Raw genomic sequence first — 13,305 nt, 5'->3', positions numbered from 1 at the left:
AATCAAGGAAAAACATTTCAAATCCTAAACCTTGTTTTCCCTGTGGTGGTCCACTGCGCGGTGAGCACTCTGACCTGTCTCCACCATTTATGTCTATGGCATTTATGTCTATGGGGTGCTGCATGGGGAGCGCAGAGCCCAAACAGCTGCTTGAGCTGCTTGCTCCCGTTCGGCGGCCCAGCTGAGCGGCACAGAAGTCAGCTGAGAGCCACGGTGGGAGGCAACAGCGCCGCCCAGAGGGAACAGCCAATGTTTCAGCATTACAGAGTCACAGACATTTGGCTACTATATATATGATGGGAATTAACTTCTAAAGCCAGAGCTGATCTGGAATGTTTCAGCTAAACACTTTTTCCATCAAAAAATGCTGATCCATCAACAATTCCAGTTTTCTAGTTTGAAACTGCTTTTTTTTGCAAATTTAAACAAATAATCATATATGTTTAAAAAAACAAAATTAAAATATTAAAACCAAGATATTTTATTTTTTATTTTCTTATGTGAAAACTTTTGAGATTTGCACATTTTTTTCCCAATATGGGTAAAATACCAGATTTTCATGGGCCAGGAAAAGCAATGTCCCATCCAGTTCGATGTAGACTCAATAGGTAAGGCTGAAAATCACATCTAGAGTATTTTCCTACTCACAACAAGGCCAAAGTTTTCAAAACAATTTAGGCATCCCATGTTATGTTATCATAGTTTTTTTTAATCTAGGATCAGATTCTGATACTTTGTCGTACATATTTAAATCAATTGTACTGGTAATCCCCATGAAGTATATCAGAATTTGGTCTTTAGTATTTAAATAAAATTTATTTCCATAATGCTTTTACTAATGCTGGAAGAACATTTTGATGCTATTAAGCACTATGTTCATATTGCAGGTTACTATTTAATAATAATAAAACCTGAACATTATTTTTCTCATAGAAGAAATGGTGGAGTAAAGTTTACTTTCTAGTCACATAGAAATACCTTTTACTCTTTCTATAAGTGAACTCTGCGCAGAGAAAGGGGTGTTCCCTGAGAACAGTGCAAGAACAGAAGACAATCTGGTCAATACAAAATACAGCATGGAATGAGAAGATGTGTACTTCATAAGGGATTTACATAGCAATTTATTGTCCATGTACATTTCCATGAATCAAATTATGCTTAATTAGAAAAATGGCATTCAAGAGAATGAGCACTGCAAACAGCTGGTGAAACATAAAACCATTCTATAGTCTATCGTGAGAATCCTTTGGAATCTGACAGTTCTACTGAAAGGCCATTTGTCATGCTGTAACATTCTCATGAATGTCCAGCCATAGGACACAGAGCTTTTCTACTGGATGTCAGTGGCAAAATTGCCATTGACTTCAGTGGGAAGATGATTGGAACCAAACATTATAAATTCATTGTAAACAGATGAGTTTTCTGACGGCTGATTTAAAGACAGAGTGCTGGGAGATGGAGGCTATTCATTTTTATTCTCTGTTCTGAGCTATATTATTATTATTTATAATATTTTGCATCTAGTTTGCTTTATTATTCAGTGGGAACCACAGCATAGCTTTTAATAATATTCTGCAAAACAGAAAATTAGCAATGATGTTTTTTCTTATTTGGGAGTCTTGCCATTGGCTTAAATGTGAGCAGGTTTGTGTTTATTACATAGCTAACCAAATTCTTCCCACAAGTCCCCCTGCCAAGGGCATGCATGTGTATGAATTTGTATCAGAGAGCAAAATTTGAACCATACACAGTATAGATTTACAAAACTGTGGCTTGAGTCCTACTATCAGGTCTGCACAGATGGGTCCACCCATGTAGATCTAATCTGAATTTCAAGACAATTTATACTGAGTTGAAAGTATAACATTTAGCCCTGGTCTACACTAGGATTTTATTGTGAAATAATCTTCCTGTTCCCCAAGATTGAATTTATAAGCAGAGCATCCACACTAACAAGCCCATTATTTTGAAATAATGGGCCATGGAATTTGAAATCTGTACTCCTGATGAAAAGCAAGAAAAAAGGTAATTTCAAAATAGCTATTTTGAAATAACAGTAGTGTGGATGCTCCAGTGCTGCTATTTCAGAATAACTACTCCCCAGAGTAATTCAAACTAATTACTCCCCAATGTTTCCTGGAACTCCAAGGTAGCACATCCATATTAACAGAGCCTGCCTTAGACTAATTTTGAGGCTTCCCCGTAGTGGGGACACACTAGTTCGAATTTGTTAAATCAGGAGTTATGAAGTTGAATTTACTAACTTCAAAGTAGTTTCCTAGTGCAGACATGACCTTAAAGGCTAGATTCTAGTGGGATGACAGATGAGCTGCATTTGGAGAGTGTGAATTGAGTAGAAAGCAGGACATGGTCTGTAAACAAATGTTTTAAAAAGACTCCCAAACCAACAGTGATGACAATTTTCCTAGCACAAGCTGGTCCATGAGTCCAAGGCCAGTCCATGAGCCTTGACAGATATATGTCCCAAAACATCCAAGCATTCAAACTTGTTTCCCATTGAAATCAATACTACCAAAGCATAGGCTTAAGTGATTTGCTCAAAGGGATAGATTGGTGAATAGAGTCTGTAGCCAACCAGGGCCTGACCAATGTGCACTCTGTGTACTTGCACAGGTTCCCCATCTCAGGAGGCTACAGCAACTGAGGAGAGAAACTCAAGAGAAAAAAACAACTGAGCAGTGTGGCAGTGCCATGCCACTCACTCGAATTTGACCTGGCTGTGCTTTTACCAAACCTGATCTGTACTGTGACTCTGTGTCCCTCCATCATGATGGCATAAGAGCATGTGAGTGAAGAGCTGGGTAGCTGGGATCACAAAGAGGACTGGAATGGGTTACCCTAGCCTGGGACAGGATGGAATGCTAAGATGGGAAAGCATCACTGAGGGTGTGTCTAGACTACATGACTCCATCGATGTAGCCATGTAGATTAGACAGATCGGCAAAGGGAAATGAAGCCACAATTTAAATAATCGCGGCTTCATTTAAATTTTAAATTTACATGGCTGATCAGCTGTTTGTCGGCTCAGCACACTAGTCTGAACGCTCCATGCCTAACTGAAAGCCTTTTATCGACATCCCCCGTTATGCCTCGTAGGATGAGGTTTACCGGGGATGTCGATAAAAGGCTTTCATTTCGACAGGGGAGCGTCCAGACTAGCGTGCTGAGCCGACAAACAGCTGATCAGCTGTTTGTCGGCTCAGCGCGGCAGCCATGTAAATTTAAATGAAGCCGCGATTATTTAAATCGCGGCTTCATTTTCTTTTGCCAAACAAATCTACATGGCTCCGTCGACGGAGCCATGTAGTTTAGACGTACCCTGAATGGCCAAAGTGTCATGGGTCCAGCGTGTGATGGGTGAGGGTCTGGGGATGAGTTGCTTGTGAGCTATGGAGTAAGTGGAGGGTGCTGGGAATAGAAAGCACTGGTGGAGAGTGAGTATTTGGGGGGACAGTGAACTGAGTTGTGAAGGCTAAGGGAGGCATGCAAGAAATCAAGAATTGTGGCATTAGCCATGAGTGAGTGATGTTTGGGCGGTGGAGCTATGGTGAACAGATATATATATATATATTGTGTGTGTGTGTGTGTGTGTGTGTGTGTGTGTGTGTGTGTGTGTATCTCAGAGCTTCTGGGTCTATGGGTATGAGGGTTGTTTTGAGGTCTGTGTGGGGTGAGGTATGGGAGGGTTGGGGACACTCTGGGGTCTGTGTAGGGCGGATAGAAAAAAAACATTGTGGAGTCTGTGTGGGGTAGGGTCTATACTGGACAGGAGCCATCTAGTTTATAGAGGGTGTGTGGGTAGAAGGTGAACAGGGCCCCAAAATTCTTTAATCCAGGACTGGCTTTAGTTCCCTGTGCTAGTGACTGATGTGGCTGATCCCCACTCCTTGGGGCTTTGATAAGGTGCAGGGGGGTTGCCAGTATGGATGTCATTGGAGGATCTGGTCCTAAATGCACAGTGCCATGGAGGATGGGGAATGATCAGGATTTCGAATGTTTTTTTAAAAAACATTAATCTATTGCTATTGAAAATCAATAGTTAATTAATTCATTGTAATTAAGTCTGGCTGCTTACAAGACATATTGGTTTGACCTAAACATCCTTTAATTTGCAATACAACTTGAGTTTATTTCAAACTAGCATGCCATGTAACTTTATGCGATGACTAGGTAATAAAAAGATAATTAACCATTCATTTTAGACACCAATAGGCTTTGTTGAGTTTACTAGAGGTAAAGAGGACATTAGCCATTGCTGAAATTTCTGAACCAGGTGAAATAGATTCTAGCAATGTGCCTGGTAGCTAGAGTATGCTGAATTTAGTCACTACATCATAACGTCACACTCTCCCCTATGCATACTTTTTTTAAATACTTTAATCGAATTCATAGTGAAAGAAATAATGTGTTCTTAGAGTGCAGAGAAAAATGTTTTATGACCCTGGAAAAGACAGGTAATAATTCAATATTACTGTCTTCTATAATTTTATTAAATATGTTTTACAGTCAAGTATTAAACCTTTTAGGGAGCACTCTCTTATGATATACCATTCAAAAGCATGGTGCTGAATAGAGTTCTACTGTAAAGTAATTTTTATTTTGCAAACGTAATGGGGAACCAAATTAAGATTTTTCAAGTGTCAGTGTGATAGACATCCCAGTGCTTGAGTAGCTGGCACCAGGTAAGCTATTTGAGATCAGACTGTGATATACATTTCAGAAAGGCAGAAAAAAGAGGATGCATGAGCCAGTCCTGAAAACTTTTATCTGTGTGATTAATTATTATTCAGCCAAATAGTTTCATTTACTTCAATGGAGTACTTCCATTAGAGGTATTCATATGAGTAAGAGTTTCTAGGCTTAGCCTCTTAGGGCCAGATTTTCATGGATATGTGTGTCTAAAGATGCAGGTAGGCACCTACTGGAATTTTTTAGAAGGTTAGGTAACTAAATGCCATTGATTTAAATGGGAATTGGGCACTTTACCTTGTTACCTCCTTTTGAAAATTCCCCATGTTGCATATCTTGGAAAATCAGGTCCGCGGGGCCTCGTACCGCACCATTGTAGACAACTGGAATTTGAGCCATCAGTTCAATAGAAGTAGGATCAGGGCCCCAAAAGGCAGCATGCTTTAATTGTCTATCCATAGGATTTCCAGGAATTCCTCAGGTCTAACCTCACTTTGGCTACCAATTTACTTGTGGCCTTGCGTAAATCATTTAGTTTTGGAGCCTGCCCCCAGTGAAATAAATGGCAGCTGTGCCATTGATTAGGCCTTTAATCACTTTGTTTCGCAGTTTTCCCACCACTAAAACTGAAATAACATACCTACGGTAGTGTAACTTTAATTGGCCAATGTTAACATAGTACTTTGAAGATGCATAGTGCTAAGTATTATTATTAAAGAAGCAATGGCTATCTGAATTAGTGAACACACTGTCAACTTTACAAAATCTTGCTTTTTCCTGTTGTTTGAGAAGTTATTTGTGTTTAATATGACCTGTCTTTGACACCTCTCCTCCTTCCTAATCTTTATTGCTATTAATCATCAACTCGTATATTGTGCCTTGCCTTCCATCCTAAGTGACAATGCCTCTGTTTGCTTCCACACTCGTGTCTCATTGTGAAATTCCTTCTATTGCATCTGTCCAATTTAAATTGTTCCTCCGGCAGCTGTCCAAACTATGTAATATACCATGTACATTTACAAGGCAATATGAATAATAAAAATAATATCTCAAATATATTGTCAAGTATCAGAGGGGTAGCCGTGTTAGTCTGAATCTGCAAAAGCGATGAGGAGTCCTGTGCACGTCAGATGTGACATGCATCTGACGAAGTGGGTCTTTGCCCACGAAAGCTTATGCTCCTACACTTCAGTTAGTCTATAGGTGCCACAGGACTCCTCAAATATATTCACTGTTACGTACTTTCAAATATTTTAAACAACATGGACAGTCAAATTGACTAGTGACTATTGAATTTCACAGAGTATAGACCCCGTCCTTCTCTAATAAATACTGAAAACAACTCCTGACACTCTGGTGTTCAGAAGGTTGGATTAGAGCTAAATAAACAGTTCCCAGCAAATATATTTGATGAAGTAGGCCATTTTTTTTTCTTCAAACTGTTTTCAAAATTTTCTCAAATCTTCCTTCCCTTTCCCAATTAGTTGGGATTAGGTCACACCGTCACTGTTTTCCAAGCTTGCTGGTCGAGTGGCCGCTCCATATCAATTCAATCCTCCGATACATAGTCCACAAATTCTTGGTTTTCCTCTTGTTCTTCACCCATAAACTCTAGTCTCAAATGCTTCCCTATCAGGATTCCCTTAATCCATCCTTCATACATGACCATACCATCTCAGCTCCTCTCTTGCAGCTTCTCTCTGATAAGGCCAGGTCCACTGATGGAGGCAGGCCAAGGGGGCAATGGCCCAATGTCCCATTGATTCAAAGAGGCCCATGGCTCCAGTTGTGGCTACTAGTACTGCAGCAGTTGCAGCAGCCCTGGTGCCCTTTAAATCAATGCTGGAGTGTTGCCATGACATGCTCTGTGCAACTATGAGGGCTGACTGATGGGGGGGGGCATAGTGTGGCATGCTCTAGGTGGAGCTGAGGGCTAGCTGTCCCAGCCCTGCCCCTTCCGCCTGAGACCTCACCCCTTCCAGGAGCACAGAACTGGAGCCTACACCTTGCACAGGAGCTTGTCAAATCTGTCAGCTCTCCTGGTTAATGCAGAACTTGGTCTCATTCCTGAAGACACCATTCTTTATGTGATACGGCAAAATCACCTCTTTCACTGCCCTCAAATATGTCATGTCAATAGCTTCACTTTATCTCAAGTGCCTCTCTTTGGTTGCCAATATCTCTGATCCACACAGAAAAGCTGGCCTTGCCACAGTTTTGTGTAGTTCTCTCTAAATTAGTCTGGGCATCTGTCTGTCATAAATCACTCCCCTTAACTTGTGCCAGACATCTCTGGTGCTCAGGAGCTTTGATGTTGCCCCTTCTCAGCTTCTGACAAATAGAAGCTAGGGATACCATTCCTGCTCATCCCAGCTAATAGCCATTGATGAACTTATCCACCCAGTATTTATCTAGTTCTTTTGAACCCTGTTAAAGTCCTGGTCTCCCAACGCCCTCTGGGAGGGAGTTCTACAGGTTGACTGTGTGTTATATGAAGAAATACTTTCTTTTGTTGGTTTTAAACTTGCTAATTCTTTATTTCATTCCATGATCCCTACTTCTTGTCTTACGGGAACAAGTAAATAACACTTCCTTACTTACTGACTCAGCACCAGTCATGATTTCATGTACCTCTATCATATCCCCCCCTTAGTCTCCTCTTTTCTAAGCTTAAAAGTCGCAGCCTTATTAATCTCTTCTCATGTCAGCCGTTCCAAACCCCTAATAATTTTTGTTGTCCTTTTCTGAACATTTTCCAGTGTTGAGATATCTTTTTTTGAGATGAGGCATGCAGTATTCAAGATGTGGATGGATTTCTCTAGAGGCAATCGGATATTCTCAGCCTTGACCTTTGCCCCTCATAGGTAGCCAAAATCCTTAATTGTTGGGTCACACCATTTTTTCAGATGGTTAGCCTCAATTATTCAATTGAATAATATCTCTTTTTCTTGGTCTGCAAATAGTGTGTGGGACACACACATCATATCTCTTGTTTCTGGTCATGAATTCTTATGGTCAGATTCCGATGAACAATCTGGCCTCTTTGGCAGCAGAAGAGAGGAGGACATCTGGAAAGCAGCTAGAGCTCTAGAGCAGGGGATTCCCCTGATACGGGAATGAGGTGGTATCTCCAGATGACATAGACCCGGCATTGCCAGTTGCTATGCCACCCCATCTTCTTGTCCTGACTTGCCTCCTATGCCAGGGCTCTGAAGGGGGAAGCTTCAATGATCTCCAGGTGGAAGATACTCCATTGGGACCACTCTCCCTTTTCTGAAGCCATAATTTATAGCAGTCCCCAAGACTGTCTTAAGGAATGCTAAATCGGTGTGCTGTAGAACTAACCCAAGAATCAGGGAGTCACAAGCAACGGCTTTGTGATCTCCCTCAATTACGTCAAGTGGATGGTAGGCACAGTAGAAAATCTGTGCTTTTGGATCAGGTTTCTGGTGCAAATACTCATAATTACACATTTAAAATACACTTTCCAAAATGTTCTGCACTATTCATTTGAAAGTCACTGTCTCAGCAAATATTCCTGCCCATCAATTAATTTTCCAGACAAAAGTATGGAAAGTAAACACAAAATGAATTACCATATAAATTCTATTACATATTCTGCATGTTTGGTAACTGTGGGGTTGTTTTTTGAGGTGGGAGTTGTTCTTATCTGGAAAAAAAACATTTCTCTTCTTAACACCCAAGAAAGAGAGGATAAATGAAAATAAATATAACATTTGTCTTGAGCACTGCATTTTCATAAAAAGACACACTCATCTCTAATATTGGCCATGCATTTATAAAAATGAACATTCTTTTCCTTATTGCATGCAGCTGACTTCTTATAAATATTTTGCAGTTTTGGTCTATTTGTTCAGAGAATCCCTTTTTTCTCTCTCAGCAGGCTTTGCATAATAGTATGACAATATCTTTCCTCCCTAATCTCTTTCCTCTCATCTCTGCACACAAACACATTTTAGGACCCTTCTTATGATCTGCCGTGACAATGCATTGCCCCAATGTAGTGTCTATTGTGTACGACTTACAAAGTGCCTTAGCCTGGAGCTGGAGCAGATCAATTCCATTCCAGATTAAACAAATCAAGATGAGGCAAACTTCAATACACTGTGGCAGTGAGTTCTGATCTCTTCTGTATTAATAGAAAAAATAAATCGACCAAAAGTTGCTTGTGGCTAAACTGAGCAGAAGAGTAAATGTTGAAGGGCATACTGAAGCCAGTGGAAAGTAAGTCACTCAAATAAAATAGCCAGATTTTTCCAGTATGCTGTATTCATTTGAGGTTAGTGGTTAAATAGAAAAGATTTATATCCGAGTTTCCACTTAATAAAAGTAATTGTGTGGATGAACTGTATTTAGTTACTGTTAGTTGGGACTTTACAAAACGTAATTCTTAGAAAAAACAGCAGGCCATCTTATTGAGACCATTCCTAAAAATGCATGAAATGAGTTACATTGGGGCTGGTGACTGTGACAGAATTTAAATGATAAAATTTAAATGACATTATTCTTTTTCTCCTGTTACTACAGGAAAAGAGGAGGCCTGAAGAGGAATGTGTTGCTGGAGGAAGTACAATTTTTTTTTATCCTAACAGCAGAAATGGAGTTTATGAACTACGTTCTACCTTAAAAAAAAAGTATTTATACAATCCCATCACATCATGTAATTAGCTTTAAAATGTGTCTGAATTAAAAGAATACTCTGTGATCCCTGTATTGTTGTTTAATTAGATGATAAACTACAGGGGTGATTACACATACTGCTCTAATAAAAACAAGTAGTTCTGTGGCTCCTTAGAGACTGGAGGTCCTTGTGGGCTCTCCTGTGTCGGTGGGTTACATGGGGTTGGGAAGATGGCCCAGGAGATGTCGACCGCTCCCCTAATGCAGCTGGTCCAGATGTGAAGAACAAAGAGGAGTCACCTTGGAAGACAGAATGCATGAAGCTTGGCCCTCATCTCTGAGCCAAGACTAGAAGCCACGGGTCAGACGAAGGCGGTGTGCTTCGAGCAAGGCAACCCACAGCCTAGACAGCGGGCCCTTTACTGCAGGGCCCTTTCCTGCAGATGTCCAAGGGGTGAGTCTCACTACCCCCACATCCCGGGGACAAGCAGGCTTGGGAAGGTACCGGGCAAACTGAGAGCCTGCGGGTGGGAAGGAGGCTATGGGGCGGCTGGGCTTCCCTCTGTGCTGTGCACTCACTGGGTCCAGCAGTGGTGGCATCCCACAGGAATAGGACTTGAATTCCTTACTTTTAGAGGAGAAGGGGGCAGGGTGTTGGGGGGAGGTGTGTGTGAGCGGCAGGCGCTCCTCCACCTCACAGCTTCTTAAAATGTCCTGAAATTTGAAGTTACATACTCAAATAGAGGAAAAAAGTAGAGGAAAAAAGAAGCTCTCCCCCATCTGCAAATGCAACTCTGAGGAGCTTGAAAGCTATACTGTTGCACTGTACACCAGTTGTCAATATCTCCAAGGTAGTGTATAGGCAGGAAGGAATCACCCAAACATAATTGAGCACCAGCAACACTCTTTTCCTCCCAGTCTGTGCCTCTGTGCTACAAGCCAGGAGCTAGACTGACTTAACCAACTACTACAGCAATCCTGCATTACCTGGAGATTTCATTAGCAAGAAGAATTGTCCAACGAAAGAATCTGCTGGTTTTACCGAATGGAACAACTAAGAAGAGTGCTCTAGAGAATCAGGGCCTTTCCTTTGCCTTCCTTTTCCTTAACCCAAATAAATATTTTATAAAATGTATTTTAAGTGTATGCTCTCTCAAATCATGAATTTTAGGACATGAGTGCCTATCTACTTTATATGGGGAGATGTATAAACTATTTGCACTTTGAATCCAATGAAAGAACCAGACCTCATTCATACAATTAGCAAATGTGACTTCACTGAGAGAAAGACTAGGGCTCTCAATAGAATTCAGTAGGGCTGAGGAAAGACTTTTATATAGTTCCACCGCTCAGGATAGAAAAACAGGTACAGCCTACAAATTAGAGACACTTAAGTATCCCTATATCGAATTAGTTAGGATACATATTTTTGAAAGAAAAATCAGTCAAACCATTTTGAATTGCTAGCTATGTAACAAATCATAAGCATTGAAAAGGGAGAAAGATATTAGAAAGGGAAGGGTTTCTTCAAGTAGTATAATTTGGGCTTGTGGAATGTGGAAGGTGTTTTATATGGATTTTTGTGGCTTTTAGCTGGGTTGCCAAGGTATACTGCATTAATTTTAAATCTATACAGAACTGCTTGGAGTAAATGATTGGGTTTGTTGGCTTTCCAAACTCTGATAATATAAGCTGTTTCACTAATGTAAAGATTATATTGATGATAGTTAATCAATTTTGATGGCAAAGGATCACAAGAGATTTTACAAAGATTAATTAGTGGAGTCTCACAACATCTTTGTGAGGCAGCAGTAGCTCCTGATGAAATTAATAATAGGAGGGGTGGCCTGTCCGTATAGGCGAACTAGGCGGTCGCCTAGGGCACCAAATGGTGGTGAAATATCATTGAGGGGTTTGGAGGTGGGGGCGCTGACTGCATGGTTCACCTAGGGCGCCAGTTACTGGCAGCTAGTCTAGGGCCACCCCTGATTAATAGTAATAATAAATTAATGATATGATTAATAAAGGCTCTGTTTTATAGGTAAGTATGCTCCATATTTTATGGTTGGGGAAACTGAACTCCAGAGAAGCTGTATGATTCACCTACATTTCCATAGCAAGTCAATGGAGGAACTGGGTATAGAACCTACAAACCATGGAGCCAGCTGGAATCAGATATTAAAAAATGCACAACATCCGCTACTCCCTTTGTTCTTCTTCAAACAGGTGCCTAAGGGTGCTTCTACACTTGCACCCGAAGCTCAGAATAAGCTACACAATTTGAGCTATGAAAATTGTATAGTTTATTTCAAGTCCATTTCAAAATAGCTTATTTCAAAATTTGGCACCGTCTACATAGCACTTATTTCTAAATAAATCGTTATTCCGAAATGTCCCTTACTCCTCGTGGAATGAGGTTTACAAGGATATCGGAATAACAAGCCTGTGTTATTTTGAAATAATGGGTGTGCTGAAAAGATGCAGGATAGCTATTTTGAGATACCTCCGGTGTCCCAAAATAGCACTGCAGTGTAGACGTAGCCTAAATGGGAGCTGTTGGATGAGGTGCTTTTCTTGAAATTCTGGCCTCTGCCTCTGGAGCTTAATTGGTTCCTGGGCTTAATTGCTTGAGCCCCAGTACCTCTTTCATTACAGAATATGAGTTAATGTGCGTTACTAAATAGCTTATTGGCAAAACCGACAATACTTTATACTAACTAAAAATGGCTGCGAAGTTGCAGTTTCTTTTTGCCAAACTCTTAGGCTACATCTAGACTGGCATGATTTTCCGCAAATGCTTTTAACAGAAAACTTTTCCGTTAAAAGTATCTGCGGAAAAGAGCGTCTAGATTGGCACGGACGCTTTTCCGCAAAAACACTTTTTGCGGAAAAGCGTCCGTGCCAATCTAGAAGCCATTTTTGCGATCGGGGCTTTTTTGCACAAAATAAATCTGAGCTGTCTACACTGGCTCTTTTGCGCAAAAGCTTTGCGCAAAAGGACTTTTGCCTGAATGGGAGCAGCATAGTATTTCCGCAAGAAGCACTGGTTTCAGACAGTAGGAAGTCAGGGTATGTCTACACTAGAAAGTTAGTTCGAACTAACGGACGTTAGTTCGAACTAACTTTCCTATGCGCTACACTAGCGCTCCGCTAGTTCGAATTTGAATCGAACTAGCGGAGCGCTTAGTTCGAACTAGGTAAACCTCATTTTACGAGGACTAACGCCTAGTTCGAACTAGCTAGTTCGAACTAAGGGCTGTGTAGCCCTTTAGTTCGAACTAGTGGGAGGCTAGCCCTCCCCAGGTTTCCCTGGTGGCCACTCTGGCTAACACCAGGGAAACTCTATGCCCCCCTCCCGGCCCCGGACCCCTTAAAGGGGCACGGGCTGGCTACGGTGCCCGTGCCAGGTGCAAGCCTGCCAGCACCCAGCTAGCAGACCCTGCACCTGGCACGGCACAGAGCCACCCACCCGATGCCCCCCAGCCCACCCCCTCTTGCCGGGACCAGGCTGGCGGCTCCCGGGAGCTTGCCCTGGACCGCAAGAGGCGGGCACCTTCCTGGGCTAGTGCGGACATCGTGGACCTCGTCCACGATCTCCGCACTAGGCACAGGAAAGTGGCCGTCTAGGGCAGGAGAGCTGCCAGCCTGGCCACCCAGGACCAGGTGTGCATGAAAATCAAGGGGGTCCACTGAGACCCCCGACACTGAGCCCTGAGCTTACAATGGCCGTACTGGGTCAGACCAAAGGTCCATCTAGCCCAGTAGCCTGTCTGCCGACAGAGGCCAACCCTAGGGACCCTGGAGGGGATGGACCGAAGACAATGACCAAGCCATTTGTCTCGTGCCATCCCTCTCCAGCCTTCCACAAACTTTGGGCAGGGACACCACTCCTACCCTCTGGCTAATAGGACTCCATGGACCCAACCTCCATCACTTTATCTCACTTCTCTTTAA

At 41.9% G+C, this 13,305-nt stretch overlaps 1 long non-coding RNA gene across 1 annotated transcript in view; it reads left to right on the top strand.

The window, feature by feature from the left end:
- LOC142826549 (uncharacterized) overlaps nucleotides 1–9,385 on the top strand; it is a 38,684-nt gene extending 29,299 nt beyond the window's left edge. The window contains exon 3 of the long non-coding RNA XR_012900754.1: nucleotides 9,259–9,385. This is a non-coding gene — a long non-coding RNA (uncharacterized LOC142826549). The remainder of the gene's footprint in view (nucleotides 1–9,258) is intronic.
- Nucleotides 9,386–13,305: the final 3,920 nt, after the last annotated feature.

The sequence above is a fragment of the Pelodiscus sinensis genome, chromosome 1 (genome assembly GCF_049634645.1).
Source record: "Pelodiscus sinensis isolate JC-2024 chromosome 1, ASM4963464v1, whole genome shotgun sequence".
Lineage (NCBI taxonomy): Eukaryota > Metazoa > Chordata > Testudines > Trionychidae > Pelodiscus > Pelodiscus sinensis.
Note: the sequence above shows the minus strand (reverse complement) of the source record. Positions and strands in the feature narration are given on the sequence as shown.